The 18,114-nt window shown below is 42.5% G+C and overlaps 17 non-coding genes across 17 annotated transcripts; all 17 read right to left on the bottom strand.

The window, feature by feature from the left end:
- Window positions 1-1,382: 1,382 nt before the first annotated feature.
- TRNAD-GUC (transfer RNA aspartic acid (anticodon GUC)) lies at window positions 1,383-1,454 on the bottom strand. The gene has a single exon. It is a non-coding gene; the product is annotated as a tRNA-Asp (tRNA).
- A 941-nt stretch (window positions 1,455-2,395) lies between these two features.
- On the bottom strand, window positions 2,396-2,467 carry TRNAD-GUC (transfer RNA aspartic acid (anticodon GUC)). The gene has a single exon. It is a non-coding gene; the product is annotated as a tRNA-Asp (tRNA).
- A 941-nt stretch (window positions 2,468-3,408) lies between these two features.
- TRNAD-GUC (transfer RNA aspartic acid (anticodon GUC)) lies at window positions 3,409-3,480 on the bottom strand. The gene has a single exon. It is a non-coding gene; the product is annotated as a tRNA-Asp (tRNA).
- A 941-nt stretch (window positions 3,481-4,421) lies between these two features.
- On the bottom strand, window positions 4,422-4,493 carry TRNAD-GUC (transfer RNA aspartic acid (anticodon GUC)). Its single transcript has one exon. It is a non-coding gene; the product is annotated as a tRNA-Asp (tRNA).
- Window positions 4,494-5,435: 942 nt separating this feature from the next.
- TRNAD-GUC (transfer RNA aspartic acid (anticodon GUC)) lies at window positions 5,436-5,507 on the bottom strand. The gene has a single exon. It is a non-coding gene; the product is annotated as a tRNA-Asp (tRNA).
- Window positions 5,508-6,449: 942 nt separating this feature from the next.
- Window positions 6,450-6,521, bottom strand: TRNAD-GUC (transfer RNA aspartic acid (anticodon GUC)). The gene has a single exon. It is a non-coding gene; the product is annotated as a tRNA-Asp (tRNA).
- Window positions 6,522-7,462: 941 nt separating this feature from the next.
- TRNAD-GUC (transfer RNA aspartic acid (anticodon GUC)) lies at window positions 7,463-7,534 on the bottom strand. The gene has a single exon. It is a non-coding gene; the product is annotated as a tRNA-Asp (tRNA).
- Window positions 7,535-8,476: 942 nt separating this feature from the next.
- On the bottom strand, window positions 8,477-8,548 carry TRNAD-GUC (transfer RNA aspartic acid (anticodon GUC)). The gene has a single exon. It is a non-coding gene; the product is annotated as a tRNA-Asp (tRNA).
- A 941-nt stretch (window positions 8,549-9,489) lies between these two features.
- TRNAD-GUC (transfer RNA aspartic acid (anticodon GUC)) lies at window positions 9,490-9,561 on the bottom strand. The gene has a single exon. It is a non-coding gene; the product is annotated as a tRNA-Asp (tRNA).
- Window positions 9,562-10,502: 941 nt separating this feature from the next.
- TRNAD-GUC (transfer RNA aspartic acid (anticodon GUC)) lies at window positions 10,503-10,574 on the bottom strand. Its single transcript has one exon. It is a non-coding gene; the product is annotated as a tRNA-Asp (tRNA).
- A 941-nt stretch (window positions 10,575-11,515) lies between these two features.
- Window positions 11,516-11,587, bottom strand: TRNAD-GUC (transfer RNA aspartic acid (anticodon GUC)). Its single transcript has one exon. It is a non-coding gene; the product is annotated as a tRNA-Asp (tRNA).
- Window positions 11,588-12,528: 941 nt separating this feature from the next.
- On the bottom strand, window positions 12,529-12,600 carry TRNAD-GUC (transfer RNA aspartic acid (anticodon GUC)). Its single transcript has one exon. It is a non-coding gene; the product is annotated as a tRNA-Asp (tRNA).
- A 941-nt stretch (window positions 12,601-13,541) lies between these two features.
- Window positions 13,542-13,613, bottom strand: TRNAD-GUC (transfer RNA aspartic acid (anticodon GUC)). The gene has a single exon. It is a non-coding gene; the product is annotated as a tRNA-Asp (tRNA).
- A 941-nt stretch (window positions 13,614-14,554) lies between these two features.
- On the bottom strand, window positions 14,555-14,626 carry TRNAD-GUC (transfer RNA aspartic acid (anticodon GUC)). Its single transcript has one exon. It is a non-coding gene; the product is annotated as a tRNA-Asp (tRNA).
- A 941-nt stretch (window positions 14,627-15,567) lies between these two features.
- TRNAD-GUC (transfer RNA aspartic acid (anticodon GUC)) lies at window positions 15,568-15,639 on the bottom strand. The gene has a single exon. It is a non-coding gene; the product is annotated as a tRNA-Asp (tRNA).
- A 941-nt stretch (window positions 15,640-16,580) lies between these two features.
- Window positions 16,581-16,652, bottom strand: TRNAD-GUC (transfer RNA aspartic acid (anticodon GUC)). The gene has a single exon. It is a non-coding gene; the product is annotated as a tRNA-Asp (tRNA).
- Window positions 16,653-17,593: 941 nt separating this feature from the next.
- Window positions 17,594-17,665, bottom strand: TRNAD-GUC (transfer RNA aspartic acid (anticodon GUC)). The gene has a single exon. It is a non-coding gene; the product is annotated as a tRNA-Asp (tRNA).
- Between the last annotated feature and the right edge of the window lie 449 nt (window positions 17,666-18,114).

Raw genomic sequence — 18,114 nt, 5'->3', positions numbered from 1 at the left:
GTTTTATAATTTATGAATCATTTACTTGATGTGATGTTTCATAATTTCTTGAGGCATTAATATAGGGGGAGAATATGCTCTTGAATGAAATTTATGATAATTTTCTTGGTTTTTATGAATTTTCTTGAAATGGTTTGTCATCATAAAAAAGAGGGAGATTATTGGCTTTTTGGCCCTTGATCTCACTTTAATTAATTTTTTATTGATATTTTGATGATAACAAACCTACTTTTAATTATTAACTATTTTTTAGTATTTTGAACTGTCCACATTATAAGGTCGGGAATAACGATTACAACGACTTTTCAATTACTCAAATCAGAGCTAAAACGAAGAAATTAGAGTCGAGAAAATAAAATGAAAATCGCGCGCCGTTGACGGGGATCGAACCCAGGTCACCTGCGTGACAGGCAAGAATACTCACCACTATACTACAACGACTCATAAAAGATAAATTGTTTGTTAACGCTCCAGATTTTACCAATCGTCTTTAGAAAGAGTGATCCGTCGTTAACGCTCTAGATTTTATCAGTCGAAGATTCGGAACAAGCAATCCAGTTTCAAATCCGGTGAAAATTGTCAAAAGAAAATTAAACTTATTATTGTCGGGGTTCAAACTCAGGTGTCTCGAGTGACAAGCCGGAATACTCACTACTGTATTGCATCGACCTCTGTAAAATATATTATTCGCTAACACACACGAGAGAAAAAGGAATCCAATTCCGAATTTCGTTGTTGGGGAACAAACCCAAATCATCCGGTTCACCACTGCCGAATTTCGAATTCAATTAAAACAAACCAAAAGAAAATTAAAATCGTCGCTGCGGGGGATCAAACTCGCGGGAGTACTCACCACTCTACAACGACGACTTTCGAAAAATTATAATATTTGTTAACACACCAGATTTCATCCATCGCCGTTACAGAGAGTAGTCCAATTTTGAATCCGATTAAAATTGTCAAAACAAGATTAAACTTGTTATTGTCGGGGATCAAAGTCGGGTCACTCGAGCGACAAGCAGGAATGCTCACCCTTGTACTGCAACGACCTCTGGAACATAATAACTCGAGCGACAAGCGGAAATACTCACCACTGTACCACTGCAACGACCTCTGAACACATATTATTTGTTAACACACGAGATTTCATAAACCATTTTTTGGGCTAGGAACAGCAATCCAGTTCCGACTTTCGTCCAACTACCGTTGTTGGGGATCGAACCCAAACTGCCGGCATGACAGGTTCACCGCTGTCCAATTTCGAGTTCCGTCAAAACTACGGAAATAAAATTAAAATCGCCGTTGCCGGGGACCGAACCCAGGTTCACCGCTGTCCAATTTCGAACTCCGTCAAAACTACGGAAAATAAAATGAAAATCGCGCGCCGTTGCCGGGGATCGAACCCGGGTCACCTGCGTGACAGGCAGGAATACTCACCACTATACTACAACGACTCATAAAAGATAAATTGTTTGTTAACGCTCCAGATTTTACCAATCGTCTTTAGAAAGAGTGATCCGTCGTTAACGCTCTAGATTTTATCAGTCGAAGATTCGGAACAAGCAATCCAGTTTCAAATCCGGTGAAAATTGTCAAAAGAAAATTAAACTTATTATTGTCGGGGTTCAAACTCAGGTGTCTCGAGTGACAAGCCGGAATACTCACTACTGTATTGCATCGACCTCTGTAAAATATATTATTCGCTAACACACACGAGAGAAAAAGGAATCCAATTCCGAATTTCGTTGTTGGGGAACAAACCCAAATCATCCGGTTCACCACTGCCGAATTTCGAATTCAATTAAAACAAACCAAAAGAAAATTAAAATCGTCGCTGCGGGGGATCAAACTCGCGGGAGTACTCACCACTCTACAACGACGACTTTCGAAAAATTATAATATTTGTTAACACACCAGATTTCATCCATCGCCGTTACAGAGAGTAGTCCAATTTTGAATCCGATTAAAATTGTCAAAACAAGATTAAACTTGTTATTGTCGGGGATCAAAGTCGGGTCACTCGAGCGACAAGCAGGAATGCTCACCCTTGTACTGCAACGACCTCTGGAACATAATAACTCGAGCGACAAGCGGAAATACTCACCACTGTACCACTGCAACGACCTCTGAACACATATTATTTGTTAACACACGAGATTTCATAAACCATTTTTTGGGCTAGGAACAGCAATCCAGTTCCGACTTTCGTCCAACTACCGTTGTTGGGGATCGAACCCAAACTGCCGGCATGACAGGTTCACCGCTGTCCAATTTCGAGTTCCGTCAAAACTACGGAAATAAAATTAAAATCGCCGTTGCCGGGGACCGAACCCAGGTTCACCGCTGTCCAATTTCGAACTCCGTCAAAACTACGGAAAATAAAATGAAAATCGCGCGCCGTTGCCGGGGATCGAACCCGGGTCACCTGCGTGACAGGCAGGAATACTCACCACTATACTACAACGACTCATAAAAGATAAATTGTTTGTTAACGCTCCAGATTTTACCAATCGTCTTTAGAAAGAGTGATCCGTCGTTAACGCTCTAGATTTTATCAGTCGAAGATTCGGAACAAGCAATCCAGTTTCAAATCCGGTGAAAATTGTCAAAAGAAAATTAAACTTATTATTGTCGGGGTTCAAACTCAGGTGTCTCGAGTGACAAGCCGGAATACTCACTACTGTATTGCATCGACCTCTGTAAAATATATTATTCGCTAACACACACGAGAGAAAAAGGAATCCAATTCCGAATTTCGTTGTTGGGGAACAAACCCAAATCATCCGGTTCACCACTGCCGAATTTCGAATTCAATTAAAACAAACCAAAAGAAAATTAAAATCGTCGCTGCGGGGGATCAAACTCGCGGGAGTACTCACCACTCTACAACGACGACTTTCGAAAAATTATAATATTTGTTAACACACCAGATTTCATCCATCGCCGTTACAGAGAGTAGTCCAATTTTGAATCCGATTAAAATTGTCAAAACAAGATTAAACTTGTTATTGTCGGGGATCAAAGTCGGGTCACTCGAGCGACAAGCAGGAATGCTCACCCTTGTACTGCAACGACCTCTGGAACATAATAACTCGAGCGACAAGCGGAAATACTCACCACTGTACCACTGCAACGACCTCTGAACACATATTATTTGTTAACACACGAGATTTCATAAACCATTTTTTGGGCTAGGAACAGCAATCCAGTTCCGACTTTCGTCCAACTACCGTTGTTGGGGATCGAACCCAAACTGCCGGCATGACAGGTTCACCGCTGTCCAATTTCGAGTTCCGTCAAAACTACGGAAATAAAATTAAAATCGCCGTTGCCGGGGACCGAACCCAGGTTCACCGCTGTCCAATTTCGAACTCCGTCAAAACTACGGAAAATAAAATGAAAATCGCGCGCCGTTGCCGGGGATCGAACCCGGGTCACCTGCGTGACAGGCAGGAATACTCACCACTATACTACAACGACTCATAAAAGATAAATTGTTTGTTAACGCTCCAGATTTTACCAATCGTCTTTAGAAAGAGTGATCCGTCGTTAACGCTCTAGATTTTATCAGTCGAAGATTCGGAACAAGCAATCCAGTTTCAAATCCGGTGAAAATTGTCAAAAGAAAATTAAACTTATTATTGTCGGGGTTCAAACTCAGGTGTCTCGAGTGACAAGCCGGAATACTCACTACTGTATTGCATCGACCTCTGTAAAATATATTATTCGCTAACACACACGAGAGAAAAAGGAATCCAATTCCGAATTTCGTTGTTGGGGAACAAACCCAAATCATCCGGTTCACCACTGCCGAATTTCGAATTCAATTAAAACAAACCAAAAGAAAATTAAAATCGTCGCTGCGGGGGATCAAACTCGCGGGAGTACTCACCACTCTACAACGACGACTTTCGAAAAATTATAATATTTGTTAACACACCAGATTTCATCCATCGCCGTTACAGAGAGTAGTCCAATTTTGAATCCGATTAAAATTGTCAAAACAAGATTAAACTTGTTATTGTCGGGGATCAAAGTCGGGTCACTCGAGCGACAAGCAGGAATGCTCACCCTTGTACTGCAACGACCTCTGGAACATAATAACTCGAGCGACAAGCGGAAATACTCACCACTGTACCACTGCAACGACCTCTGAACACATATTATTTGTTAACACACGAGATTTCATAAACCATTTTTTGGGCTAGGAACAGCAATCCAGTTCCGACTTTCGTCCAACTACCGTTGTTGGGGATCGAACCCAAACTGCCGGCATGACAGGTTCACCGCTGTCCAATTTCGAGTTCCGTCAAAACTACGGAAATAAAATTAAAATCGCCGTTGCCGGGGACCGAACCCAGGTTCACCGCTGTCCAATTTCGAACTCCGTCAAAACTACGGAAAATAAAATGAAAATCGCGCGCCGTTGCCGGGGATCGAACCCGGGTCACCTGCGTGACAGGCAGGAATACTCACCACTATACTACAACGACTCATAAAAGATAAATTGTTTGTTAACGCTCCAGATTTTACCAATCGTCTTTAGAAAGAGTGATCCGTCGTTAACGCTCTAGATTTTATCAGTCGAAGATTCGGAACAAGCAATCCAGTTTCAAATCCGGTGAAAATTGTCAAAAGAAAATTAAACTTATTATTGTCGGGGTTCAAACTCAGGTGTCTCGAGTGACAAGCCGGAATACTCACTACTGTATTGCATCGACCTCTGTAAAATATATTATTCGCTAACACACACGAGAGAAAAAGGAATCCAATTCCGAATTTCGTTGTTGGGGAACAAACCCAAATCATCCGGTTCACCACTGCCGAATTTCGAATTCAATTAAAACAAACCAAAAGAAAATTAAAATCGTCGCTGCGGGGGATCAAACTCGCGGGAGTACTCACCACTCTACAACGACGACTTTCGAAAAATTATAATATTTGTTAACACACCAGATTTCATCCATCGCCGTTACAGAGAGTAGTCCAATTTTGAATCCGATTAAAATTGTCAAAACAAGATTAAACTTGTTATTGTCGGGGATCAAAGTCGGGTCACTCGAGCGACAAGCAGGAATGCTCACCCTTGTACTGCAACGACCTCTGGAACATAATAACTCGAGCGACAAGCGGAAATACTCACCACTGTACCACTGCAACGACCTCTGAACACATATTATTTGTTAACACACGAGATTTCATAAACCATTTTTTGGGCTAGGAACAGCAATCCAGTTCCGACTTTCGTCCAACTACCGTTGTTGGGGATCGAACCCAAACTGCCGGCATGAAAAGGTTCACCGCTGTCCAATTTCGAGTTCCGTCAAAACTACGGAAATAAAATTAAAATCGCCGTTGCCGGGGACCGAACCCAGGTTCACCGCTGTCCAATTTCGAACTCCGTCAAAACTACGGAAAATAAAATGAAAATCGCGCGCCGTTGCCGGGGATCGAACCCGGGTCACCTGCGTGACAGGCAGGAATACTCACCACTATACTACAACGACTCATAAAAGATAAATTGTTTGTTAACGCTCCAGATTTTACCAATCGTCTTTAGAAAGAGTGATCCGTCGTTAACGCTCTAGATTTTATCAGTCGAAGATTCGGAACAAGCAATCCAGTTTCAAATCCGGTGAAAATTGTCAAAAGAAAATTAAACTTATTATTGTCGGGGTTCAAACTCAGGTGTCTCGAGTGACAAGCCGGAATACTCACTACTGTATTGCATCGACCTCTGTAAAATATATTATTCGCTAACACACACGAGAGAAAAAGGAATCCAATTCCGAATTTCGTTGTTGGGGAACAAACCCAAATCATCCGGTTCACCACTGCCGAATTTCGAATTCAATTAAAACAAACCAAAAGAAAATTAAAATCGTCGCTGCGGGGGATCAAACTCGCGGGAGTACTCACCACTCTACAACGACGACTTTCGAAAAATTATAATATTTGTTAACACACCAGATTTCATCCATCGCCGTTACAGAGAGTAGTCCAATTTTGAATCCGATTAAAATTGTCAAAACAAGATTAAACTTGTTATTGTCGGGGATCAAAGTCGGGTCACTCGAGCGACAAGCAGGAATGCTCACCCTTGTACTGCAACGACCTCTGGAACATAATAACTCGAGCGACAAGCGGAAATACTCACCACTGTACCACTGCAACGACCTCTGAACACATATTATTTGTTAACACACGAGATTTCATAAACCATTTTTTGGGCTAGGAACAGCAATCCAGTTCCGACTTTCGTCCAACTACCGTTGTTGGGGATCGAACCCAAACTGCCGGCATGAAAAGGTTCACCGCTGTCCAATTTCGAGTTCCGTCAAAACTACGGAAATAAAATTAAAATCGCCGTTGCCGGGGACCGAACCCAGGTTCACCGCTGTCCAATTTCGAACTCCGTCAAAACTACGGAAAATAAAATGAAAATCGCGCGCCGTTGCCGGGGATCGAACCCGGGTCACCTGCGTGACAGGCAGGAATACTCACCACTATACTACAACGACTCATAAAAGATAAATTGTTTGTTAACGCTCCAGATTTTACCAATCGTCTTTAGAAAGAGTGATCCGTCGTTAACGCTCTAGATTTTATCAGTCGAAGATTCGGAACAAGCAATCCAGTTTCAAATCCGGTGAAAATTGTCAAAAGAAAATTAAACTTATTATTGTCGGGGTTCAAACTCAGGTGTCTCGAGTGACAAGCCGGAATACTCACTACTGTATTGCATCGACCTCTGTAAAATATATTATTCGCTAACACACACGAGAGAAAAAGGAATCCAATTCCGAATTTCGTTGTTGGGGAACAAACCCAAATCATCCGGTTCACCACTGCCGAATTTCGAATTCAATTAAAACAAACCAAAAGAAAATTAAAATCGTCGCTGCGGGGGATCAAACTCGCGGGAGTACTCACCACTCTACAACGACGACTTTCGAAAAATTATAATATTTGTTAACACACCAGATTTCATCCATCGCCGTTACAGAGAGTAGTCCAATTTTGAATCCGATTAAAATTGTCAAAACAAGATTAAACTTGTTATTGTCGGGGATCAAAGTCGGGTCACTCGAGTGACAAGCAGGAATGCTCACCCTTGTACTGCAACGACCTCTGGAACATAATAACTCGAGCGACAAGCGGAAATACTCACCACTGTACCACTGCAACGACCTCTGAACACATATTATTTGTTAACACACGAGATTTCATAAACCATTTTTTGGGCTAGGAACAGCAATCCAGTTCCGACTTTCGTCCAACTACCGTTGTTGGGGATCGAACCCAAACTGCCGGCATGACAGGTTCACCGCTGTCCAATTTCGAGTTCCGTCAAAACTACGGAAATAAAATTAAAATCGCCGTTGCCGGGGACCGAACCCAGGTTCACCGCTGTCCAATTTCGAACTCCGTCAAAACTACGGAAAATAAAATGAAAATCGCGCGCCGTTGCCGGGGATCGAACCCGGGTCACCTGCGTGACAGGCAGGAATACTCACCACTATACTACAACGACTCATAAAAGATAAATTGTTTGTTAACGCTCCAGATTTTACCAATCGTCTTTAGAAAGAGTGATCCGTCGTTAACGCTCTAGATTTTATCAGTCGAAGATTCGGAACAAGCAATCCAGTTTCAAATCCGGTGAAAATTGTCAAAAGAAAATTAAACTTATTATTGTCGGGGTTCAAACTCAGGTGTCTCGAGTGACAAGCCGGAATACTCACTACTGTATTGCATCGACCTCTGTAAAATATATTATTCGCTAACACACACGAGAGAAAAAGGAATCCAATTCCGAATTTCGTTGTTGGGGAACAAACCCAAATCATCCGGTTCACCACTGCCGAATTTCGAATTCAATTAAAACAAACCAAAAGAAAATTAAAATCGTCGCTGCGGGGGATCAAACTCGCGGGAGTACTCACCACTCTACAACGACGACTTTCGAAAAATTATAATATTTGTTAACACACCAGATTTCATCCATCGCCGTTACAGAGAGTAGTCCAATTTTGAATCCGATTAAAATTGTCAAAACAAGATTAAACTTGTTATTGTCGGGGATCAAAGTCGGGTCACTCGAGCGACAAGCAGGAATGCTCACCCTTGTACTGCAACGACCTCTGGAACATAATAACTCGAGCGACAAGCGGAAATACTCACCACTGTACCACTGCAACGACCTCTGAACACATATTATTTGTTAACACACGAGATTTCATAAACCATTTTTTGGGCTAGGAACAGCAATCCAGTTCCGACTTTCGTCCAACTACCGTTGTTGGGGATCGAACCCAAACTGCCGGCATGAAAAGGTTCACCGCTGTCCAATTTCGAGTTCCGTCAAAACTACGGAAATAAAATTAAAATCGCCGTTGCCGGGGACCGAACCCAGGTTCACCGCTGTCCAATTTCGAACTCCGTCAAAACTACGGAAAATAAAATGAAAATCGCGCGCCGTTGCCGGGGATCGAACCCGGGTCACCTGCGTGACAGGCAGGAATACTCACCACTATACTACAACGACTCATAAAAGATAAATTGTTTGTTAACGCTCCAGATTTTACCAATCGTCTTTAGAAAGAGTGATCCGTCGTTAACGCTCTAGATTTTATCAGTCGAAGATTCGGAACAAGCAATCCAGTTTCAAATCCGGTGAAAATTGTCAAAAGAAAATTAAACTTATTATTGTCGGGGTTCAAACTCAGGTGTCTCGAGTGACAAGCCGGAATACTCACTACTGTATTGCATCGACCTCTGTAAAATATATTATTCGCTAACACACACGAGAGAAAAAGGAATCCAATTCCGAATTTCGTTGTTGGGGAACAAACCCAAATCATCCGGTTCACCACTGCCGAATTTCGAATTCAATTAAAACAAACCAAAAGAAAATTAAAATCGTCGCTGCGGGGGATCAAACTCGCGGGAGTACTCACCACTCTACAACGACGACTTTCGAAAAATTATAATATTTGTTAACACACCAGATTTCATCCATCGCCGTTACAGAGAGTAGTCCAATTTTGAATCCGATTAAAATTGTCAAAACAAGATTAAACTTGTTATTGTCGGGGATCAAAGTCGGGTCACTCGAGCGACAAGCAGGAATGCTCACCCTTGTACTGCAACGACCTCTGGAACATAATAACTCGAGCGACAAGCGGAAATACTCACCACTGTACCACTGCAACGACCTCTGAACACATATTATTTGTTAACACACGAGATTTCATAAACCATTTTTTGGGCTAGGAACAGCAATCCAGTTCCGACTTTCGTCCAACTACCGTTGTTGGGGATCGAACCCAAACTGCCGGCATGACAGGTTCACCGCTGTCCAATTTCGAGTTCCGTCAAAACTACGGAAATAAAATTAAAATCGCCGTTGCCGGGGACCGAACCCAGGTTCACCGCTGTCCAATTTCGAACTCCGTCAAAACTACGGAAAATAAAATGAAAATCGCGCGCCGTTGCCGGGGATCGAACCCGGGTCACCTGCGTGACAGGCAGGAATACTCACCACTATACTACAACGACTCATAAAAGATAAATTGTTTGTTAACGCTCCAGATTTTACCAATCGTCTTTAGAAAGAGTGATCCGTCGTTAACGCTCTAGATTTTATCAGTCGAAGATTCGGAACAAGCAATCCAGTTTCAAATCCGGTGAAAATTGTCAAAAGAAAATTAAACTTATTATTGTCGGGGTTCAAACTCAGGTGTCTCGAGTGACAAGCCGGAATACTCACTACTGTATTGCATCGACCTCTGTAAAATATATTATTCGCTAACACACACGAGAGAAAAAGGAATCCAATTCCGAATTTCGTTGTTGGGGAACAAACCCAAATCATCCGGTTCACCACTGCCGAATTTCGAATTCAATTAAAACAAACCAAAAGAAAATTAAAATCGTCGCTGCGGGGGATCAAACTCGCGGGAGTACTCACCACTCTACAACGACGACTTTCGAAAAATTATAATATTTGTTAACACACCAGATTTCATCCATCGCCGTTACAGAGAGTAGTCCAATTTTGAATCCGATTAAAATTGTCAAAACAAGATTAAACTTGTTATTGTCGGGGATCAAAGTCGGGTCACTCGAGCGACAAGCAGGAATGCTCACCCTTGTACTGCAACGACCTCTGGAACATAATAACTCGAGCGACAAGCGGAAATACTCACCACTGTACCACTGCAACGACCTCTGAACACATATTATTTGTTAACACACGAGATTTCATAAACCATTTTTTGGGCTAGGAACAGCAATCCAGTTCCGACTTTCGTCCAACTACCGTTGTTGGGGATCGAACCCAAACTGCCGGCATGACAGGTTCACCGCTGTCCAATTTCGAGTTCCGTCAAAACTACGGAAATAAAATTAAAATCGCCGTTGCCGGGGACCGAACCCAGGTTCACCGCTGTCCAATTTCGAACTCCGTCAAAACTACGGAAAATAAAATGAAAATCGCGCGCCGTTGCCGGGGATCGAACCCGGGTCACCTGCGTGACAGGCAGGAATACTCACCACTATACTACAACGACTCATAAAAGATAAATTGTTTGTTAACGCTCCAGATTTTACCAATCGTCTTTAGAAAGAGTGATCCGTCGTTAACGCTCTAGATTTTATCAGTCGAAGATTCGGAACAAGCAATCCAGTTTCAAATCCGGTGAAAATTGTCAAAAGAAAATTAAACTTATTATTGTCGGGGTTCAAACTCAGGTGTCTCGAGTGACAAGCCGGAATACTCACTACTGTATTGCATCGACCTCTGTAAAATATATTATTCGCTAACACACACGAGAGAAAAAGGAATCCAATTCCGAATTTCGTTGTTGGGGAACAAACCCAAATCATCCGGTTCACCACTGCCGAATTTCGAATTCAATTAAAACAAACCAAAAGAAAATTAAAATCGTCGCTGCGGGGGATCAAACTCGCGGGAGTACTCACCACTCTACAACGACGACTTTCGAAAAATTATAATATTTGTTAACACACCAGATTTCATCCATCGCCGTTACAGAGAGTAGTCCAATTTTGAATCCGATTAAAATTGTCAAAACAAGATTAAACTTGTTATTGTCGGGGATCAAAGTCGGGTCACTCGAGCGACAAGCAGGAATGCTCACCCTTGTACTGCAACGACCTCTGGAACATAATAACTCGAGCGACAAGCGGAAATACTCACCACTGTACCACTGCAACGACCTCTGAACACATATTATTTGTTAACACACGAGATTTCATAAACCATTTTTTGGGCTAGGAACAGCAATCCAGTTCCGACTTTCGTCCAACTACCGTTGTTGGGGATCGAACCCAAACTGCCGGCATGACAGGTTCACCGCTGTCCAATTTCGAGTTCCGTCAAAACTACGGAAATAAAATTAAAATCGCCGTTGCCGGGGACCGAACCCAGGTTCACCGCTGTCCAATTTCGAATTCCGTCAAAACTACGGAAAATAAAATGAAAATCGCGCGCCGTTGCCGGGGATCGAACCCGGGTCACCTGCGTGACAGGCAGGAATACTCACCACTATACTACAACGACTCATAAAAGATAAATTGTTTGTTAACGCTCCAGATTTTACCAATCGTCTTTAGAAAGAGTGATCCGTCGTTAACGCTCTAGATTTTATCAGTCGAAGATTCGGAACAAGCAATCCAGTTTCAAATCCGGTGAAAATTGTCAAAAGAAAATTAAACTTATTATTGTCGGGGTTCAAACTCAGGTGTCTCGAGTGACAAGCCGGAATACTCACTACTGTATTGCATCGACCTCTGTAAAATATATTATTCGCTAACACACACGAGAGAAAAAGGAATCCAATTCCGAATTTCGTTGTTGGGGAACAAACCCAAATCATCCGGTTCACCACTGCCGAATTTCGAATTCAATTAAAACAAACCAAAAGAAAATTAAAATCGTCGCTGCGGGGGATCAAACTCGCGGGAGTACTCACCACTCTACAACGACGACTTTCGAAAAATTATAATATTTGTTAACACACCAGATTTCATCCATCGCCGTTACAGAGAGTAGTCCAATTTTGAATCCGATTAAAATTGTCAAAACAAGATTAAACTTGTTATTGTCGGGGATCAAAGTCGGGTCACTCGAGCGACAAGCAGGAATGCTCACCCTTGTACTGCAACGACCTCTGGAACATAATAACTCGAGCGACAAGCGGAAATACTCACCACTGTACCACTGCAACGACCTCTGAACACATATTATTTGTTAACACACGAGATTTCATAAACCATTTTTTGGGCTAGGAACAGCAATCCAGTTCCGACTTTCGTCCAACTACCGTTGTTGGGGATCGAACCCAAACTGCCGGCATGACAGGTTCACCGCTGTCCAATTTCGAGTTCCGTCAAAACTACGGAAATAAAATTAAAATCGCCGTTGCCGGGGACCGAACCCAGGTTCACCGCTGTCCAATTTCGAACTCCGTCAAAACTACGGAAAATAAAATGAAAATCGCGCGCCGTTGCCGGGGATCGAACCCGGGTCACCTGCGTGACAGGCAGGAATACTCACCACTATACTACAACGACTCATAAAAGATAAATTGTTTGTTAACGCTCCAGATTTTACCAATCGTCTTTAGAAAGAGTGATCCGTCGTTAACGCTCTAGATTTTATCAGTCGAAGATTCGGAACAAGCAATCCAGTTTCAAATCCGGTGAAAATTGTCAAAAGAAAATTAAACTTATTATTGTCGGGGTTCAAACTCAGGTGTCTCGAGTGACAAGCCGGAATACTCACTACTGTATTGCATCGACCTCTGTAAAATATATTATTCGCTAACACACACGAGAGAAAAAGGAATCCAATTCCGAATTTCGTTGTTGGGGAACAAACCCAAATCATCCGGTTCACCACTGCCGAATTTCGAATTCAATTAAAACAAACCAAAAGAAAATTAAAATCGTCGCTGCGGGGGATCAAACTCGCGGGAGTACTCACCACTCTACAACGACGACTTTCGAAAAATTATAATATTTGTTAACACACCAGATTTCATCCATCGCCGTTACAGAGAGTAGTCCAATTTTGAATCCGATTAAAATTGTCAAAACAAGATTAAACTTGTTATTGTCGGGGATCAAAGTCGGGTCACTCGAGCGACAAGCAGGAATGCTCACCCTTGTACTGCAACGACCTCTGGAACATAATAACTCGAGCGACAAGCGGAAATACTCACCACTGTACCACTGCAACGACCTCTGAACACATATTATTTGTTAACACACGAGATTTCATAAACCATTTTTTGGGCTAGGAACAGCAATCCAGTTCCGACTTTCGTCCAACTACCGTTGTTGGGGATCGAACCCAAACTGCCGGCATGACAGGTTCACCGCTGTCCAATTTCGAGTTCCGTCAAAACTACGGAAATAAAATTAAAATCGCCGTTGCCGAGGACCGAACCCAGGTTCACCGCTGTCCAATTTCGAACTCCGTCAAAACTACGGAAAATAAAATGAAAATCGCGCGCCGTTGCCGGGGATCGAACCCGGGTCACCTGCGTGACAGGCAGGAATACTCACCACTATACTACAACGACTCATAAAAGATAAATTGTTTGTTAACGCTCCAGATTTTACCAATCGTCTTTAGAAAGAGTGATCCGTCGTTAACGCTCTAGATTTTATCAGTCGAAGATTCGGAACAAGCAATCCAGTTTCAAATCCGGTGAAAATTGTCAAAAGAAAATTAAACTTATTATTGTCGGGGTTCAAACTCAGGTGTCTCGAGTGACAAGCCGGAATACTCACTACTGTATTGCATCGACCTCTGTAAAATATATTATTCGCTAACACACACGAGAGAAAAAGGAATCCAATTCCGAATTTCGTTGTTGGGGAACAAACCCAAATCATCCGGTTCACCACTGCCGAATTTCGAATTCAATTAAAACAAACCAAAAGAAAATTAAAATCGTCGCTGCGGGGGATCAAACTCGCGGGAGTACTCACCACTCTACAACGACGACTTTCGAAAAATTATAATATTTGTTAACACACCAGATTTCATCCATCGCCGTTACAGAGAGTAGTCCAATTTTGAATCCGATTAAAATTGTCAAAACAAGATTAAACTTGTTATTGTCGGGGATCAAAGTCGGGTCACTCGAGCGACAAGCAGGAATGCTCACCCTTGTACTGCAACGACCTCTGGAACATAATAACTCGAGCGACAAGCGGAAATACTCACCACTGTACCACTGCAACGACCTCTGAACACATATTATTTGTTAACACACGAGATTTCATAAACCATTTTTTGGGCTAGGAACAGCAATCCAGTTCCGACTTTCGTCCAACTACCGTTGTTGGGGATCGAACCCAAACTGCCGGCATGACAGGTTCACCGCTGTCCAATTTCGAGTTCCGTCAAAACTACGGAAATAAAATTAAAATCGCCGTTGCCGGGGACCGAACCCAGGTTCACCGCTGTCCAATTTCGAATTCCGTCAAAACTACGGAAAATAAAATGAAAATCGCGCGCCGTTGCCGGGGATCGAACCCGGGTCACCTGCGTGACAGGCAGGAATACTCACCACTATACTACAACGACTCATAAAAGATAAATTGTTTGTTAACGCTCCAGATTTTACCAATCGTCTTTAGAAAGAGTGATCCGTCGTTAACGCTCTAGATTTTATCAGTCGAAGATTCGGAACAAGCAATCCAGTTTCAAATCCGGTGAAAATTGTCAAAAGAAAATTAAACTTATTATTGTCGGGGTTCAAACTCAGGTGTCTCGAGTGACAAGCCGGAATACTCACTACTGTATTGCATCGACCTCTGTAAAATATATTATTCGCTAACACACACGAGAGAAAAAGGAATCCAATTCCGAATTTCGTTGTTGGGGAACAAACCCAAATCATCCGGTTCACCACTGCCGAATTTCGAATTCAATTAAAACAAACCAAAAGAAAATTAAAATCGTCGCTGCGGGGGATCAAACTCGCGGGAGTACTCACCACTCTACAACGACGACTTTCGAAAAATTATAATATTTGTTAACACACCAGATTTCATCCATCGCCGTTACAGAGAGTAGTCCAATTTTGAATCCGATTAAAATTGTCAAAACAAGATTAAACTTGTTATTGTCGGGGATCAAAGTCGGGTCACTCGAGCGACAAGCAGGAATGCTCACCCTTGTACTGCAACGACCTCTGGAACATAATAACTCGAGCGACAAGCGGAAATACTCACCACTGTACCACTGCAACGACCTCTGAACACATATTATTTGTTAACACACGAGATTTCATAAACCATTTTTTGGGCTAGGAACAGCAATCCAGTTCCGACTTTCGTCCAACTACCGTTGTTGGGGATCGAACCCAAACTGCCGGCATGACAGGTTCACCGCTGTCCAATTTCGAGTTCCGTCAAAACTACGGAAATAAAATTAAAATCGCCGTTGCCGGGGACCGAACCCAGGTTCACCGCTGTCCAATTTCGAATTCCGTCAAAACTACGGAAAATAAAATGAAAATCGCGCGCCGTTGCCGGGGATCGAACCCGGGTCACCTGCGTGACAGGCAGGAATACTCACCACTATACTACAACGACTCATAAAAGATAAATTGTTTGTTAACGCTCCAGATTTTACCAATCGTCTTTAGAAAGAGTGATCCGTCGTTAACGCTCTAGATTTTATCAGTCGAAGATTCGGAACAAGCAATCCAGTTTCAAATCCGGTGAAAATTGTCAAAAGAAAATTAAACTTATTATTGTCGGGGTTCAAACTCAGGTGTCTCGAGTGACAAGCCGGAATACTCACTACTGTATTGCATCGACCTCTGTAAAATATATTATTCGCTAACACACACGAGAGAAAAAGGAATCCAATTCCGAATTTCGTTGTTGGGGAACAAACCCAAATCATCCGGTTCACCACTGCCGAATTTCGAATTCAATTAAAACAAACCAAAAGAAAATTAAAATCGTCGCTGCGGGGGATCAAACTCGCGGGAGTACTCACCACTCTACAACGACGACTTTCGAAAAATTATAATATTTGTTAACACACCAGATTTCATCCATCGCCGTTACAGAGAGTAGTCCAATTTTGAATCCGATTAAAATTGTCAAAACAAGATTAAACTTGTTATTGTCGGGGATCAAAGTCGGGTCACTCGAGCGACAAGCAGGAATGCTCACCCTTGTACTGCAACGACCTCTGGAACATAATAACTCGAGCGACAAGCGGAAATACTCACCACTGTACCACTGCAACGACCTCTGAACACATATTATTTGTTAACACACGAGATTTCATAAACCATTTTTTGGGCTAGGAACAGCAATCCAGTTCCGACTTTCGTCCAACTACCGTTGTTGGGGATCGAACCCAAACTGCCGGCATGACAGGTTCACCGCTGTCCAATTTCGAGTTCCGTCAAAACTACGGAAATAAAATTAAAATCGCCGTTGCCGGGGACCGAACCCAGGTTCACCGCTGTCCAATTTCGAATTCCGTCAAAACTACGGAAAATAAAATGAAAATCGCGCGCCGTTGCCGGGGATCGAACCCGGGTCACCTGCGTGACAGGCAGGAATACTCACCACTATACTACAACGACTCATAAAAGATAAATTGTTTGTTAACGCTCCAGATTTTACCAATCGTCTTTAGAAAGAGTGATCCGTCGTTAACGCTCTAGATTTTATCAGTCGAAGATTCGGAACAAGCAATCCAGTTTCAAATCCGGTGAAAATTGTCAAAAGAAAATTAAACTTATTATTGTCGGGGTTCAAACTCAGGTGTCTCGAGTGACAAGCCGGAATACTCACTACTGTATTGCATCGACCTCTGTAAAATATATTATTCGCTAACACACACGAGAGAAAAAGGAATCCAATTCCGAATTTCGTTGTTGGGGAACAAACCCAAATCATCCGGTTCACCACTGCCGAATTTCGAATTCAATTAAAACAAACCAAAAGAAAATTAAAATCGTCGCTGCGGGGGATCAAACTCGCGGGAGTACTCACCACTCTACAACGACGACTTTCGAAAAATTATAATATTTGTTAACACACCAGATTTCATCCATCGCCGTTACAGAGAGTAGTCCAATTTTGAATCCGATTAAAATTGTCAAAACAAGATTAAACTTGTTATTGTCGGGGATCAAAGTCGGGTCACTCGAGCGACAAGCAGGAATGCTCACCCTTGTACTGCAACGACCTCTGGAACATAATAACTCGAGCGACAAGCGGAAATACTCACCACTGTACCACTGCAACGACCTCTGAACACATATTATTTGTTAACACACGAGATTTCATAAACCATTTTTTGGGCTAGGAACAGCAATCCAGTTCCGACTTTCGTCCAACTACCGTTGTTGGGGATCGAACCCAAACTGCCGGCATGACAGGTTCACCGCTGTCCAATTTCGAGTTCCGTCAAAACTACGGAAATAAAATTAAAATCGCCGTTGCCGGGGACCGAACCCAGGTTCACCGCTGTCCAATTTCGAATTCCGTCAAAACTACGGAAAATAAAATGAAAATCGCGCGCCGTTGCCGGGGATCGAACCCGGGTCACCTGCGTGACAGGCAGGAATACTCACCACTATACTACAACGACTCATAAAAGATAAATTGTTTGTTAACGCTCCAGATTTTACCAATCGTCTTTAGAAAGAGTGATCCGTCGTTAACGCTCTAGATTTTATCAGTCGAAGATTCGGAACAAGCAATCCAGTTTCAAATCCGGTGAAAATTGTCAAAAGAAAATTAAACTTATTATTGTCGGGGTTCAAACTCAGGTGTCTCGAGTGACAAGCCGGAATACTCACTACTGTATTGCATCGACCTCTGTAAAATATATTATTCGCTAACACACACGAGAGAAAAAGGAATCCAATTCCGAATTTCGTTGTTGGGGAACAAACCCAAATCATCCGGTTCACCACTGCCGAATTTCGAATTCAATTAAAACAAACCAGAAGAAAATTAAAATCGTCGCTGCGGGGGATCAAACTCGCGGGAGTACTCACCACTCTACAACGACGACTTTCGAAAAATTATAATATT

This window comes from Cucurbita pepo, chromosome 17 (assembly GCF_057944985.1).
Source record: "Cucurbita pepo subsp. pepo isolate OVF chromosome 17, ASM5794498v1, whole genome shotgun sequence".
In the NCBI taxonomy this organism is placed as follows: Eukaryota; Viridiplantae; Streptophyta; class Magnoliopsida; order Cucurbitales; family Cucurbitaceae; genus Cucurbita; species Cucurbita pepo.
The sequence above is the reverse complement of the archived record's forward strand: the minus strand, read 5'-3'. Positions and strand labels throughout refer to the sequence as shown.